This window comes from Mytilus edulis, chromosome 10 (assembly GCF_963676685.1).
Source record: "Mytilus edulis chromosome 10, xbMytEdul2.2, whole genome shotgun sequence".
Lineage (NCBI taxonomy): Eukaryota > Metazoa > Mollusca > Bivalvia > Mytilida > Mytilidae > Mytilus > Mytilus edulis.
Window position 1 is genome coordinate 45,641,494 of NC_092353.1, and position 1,964 is coordinate 45,643,457.

Here is a 1,964-nt window from a genome sequence, read left to right on the forward strand (position 1 = left end):
CAATAACAGAGTTGATCTCAGGTTTCTCTGGAAAGGTAAGTAGATCCTTATCAACATCGGCTGTGTTGTTCGTGTAATTATTGGGAGTAAATGCAGTAAAAAATCTCCCATTGACTTTAATATTAATCTATGTCTTGAATTATATTTATAACTTATTTAACTTTAGAAATTAAAATCTTTCATATATCATTCATGAAAGTACAAATGTAGTCCTATTTTTGGCAACAATAAAAACATAGGGTCATGCGGCATTTTTATGCATTCACATGACCTTGTTTACAAACAATGTAGATTTGCAATTTATTTCTTTACTGACCCCAATTACTTTTTAACCCTGTAGTAAAAATAACTAGTACGTTCACATTTAAAAAAATATATGTTTAACTCTAGTTTTGATCCATCTATCCAAAAATATTTCTTACAAACATTATCTACCAATCAGAAGAGCACATGACTTCAGTTTTATATAAAAAGCTTTCCCAAAAATTGGCGATCCCTATGACGTATATTTATTTACTGAATTTACCCTATTAAATCGGCAATAATTAAATAGTCGGTGTTATCATATACGGGTTAATGGTTTTTGTTATTGGAACATATTTATATTAATCTCTTAAACACATATACCGTTAAGGTCAACAAACTCAAAATGGCAACCGTAATATTTTCCCACGGGAGGATTCAAATTCATCACTTGGTTAAATAACTTCCTTGTAGCGAGGAACCCTCTATGGAGGCAATCATGTTATGTAATTTAAGCTGTAGATATCGTATAAACTGGAAGTTTAATTAGATTTTGTTTTATGTTTAAGATTGATTACGTGCTGTTTATGTTCACTGCAATTAGGTTGAAAGTTCCGATTTCCAACTCTATACAACGCATCCGTTTATAAAAGTATTTCTCTAGTCTTATTCAATGGCCCTTTACAAAGTCTGTATGCTGTCTGAGTGTACAGAAATTTGCTGCAAGTCATAAAACATTCATCTGTAATAAAGAAGGTAAATTTGCCAGATATTTTCACTGTGATGAGATGACTGAAGCTGTGTATAACAACATGTTTTCCTGTCGGCACCAATTGGTCTCTTTAATAACAGAACTTGTTTTTTTTTATAAAAAAATGTTTTGGTAATATCCAGTAATAAAATGTTGCTAACTCATACTCGCTAACGATACTTTTAAAAGACAAAACGAAGAAGCATTATGAAAAGATCTTGAATATCGCTTTTTGCTGTTTTGGTGATGTTCTGTCATCCAATACGCGTATTTTCTTGTCCTCGTCTTAATAAATCGAGGGATCATTTTAAACTCGAATCTTTTTTTACAAACGTGTAAATATCAACTTTTCAATCTACTTCCAATTTTTGACCAGTAACATATTATCTGTTGGTTTTCACGATGTTTATATCCGTTAAGATGTTGCGCAAGTGCATATGGTCATTTTTTACAATAAATTTTCTGCTGGGCGTAGCTTGATACGACCGCAGAGGTCGGACCCTATGCAGGTGTAATACAACCAAATCATGGTACGTCACATCCGGTTGAATACGAAAATAGGTCGAAAAAAAAATTCCCTTAAATTTCACCGTTGTAGGTAATTAATCCTACATTTCATTGCAGTACAATATTTCTGTGTCATAAACATATGTCTTGGGTTATTCAAAGCACCATTATTTATTTGATGTTGGGTTTCTATGGAATATTTTGTAAACTTGTGGTTACATGGTTCCTAAATCTAAAATGATAGATAAGGGGAGAATTTTGATTGGTTAACTTCCAATGATGGTAAGTTTCTTATATGCAATGAAAAGTTATGTGAATTTTTTTCTATTGTACTGGATAGAATAAAAATTTACTCATGCCAAGTATTTGTTTTATTTGAAAATATTTGCAAATTTAACAATGACTAATAGGTGAAAATCAATAGTGATATTACACCAGCAGTTTGGAAAATTATAGACACAAC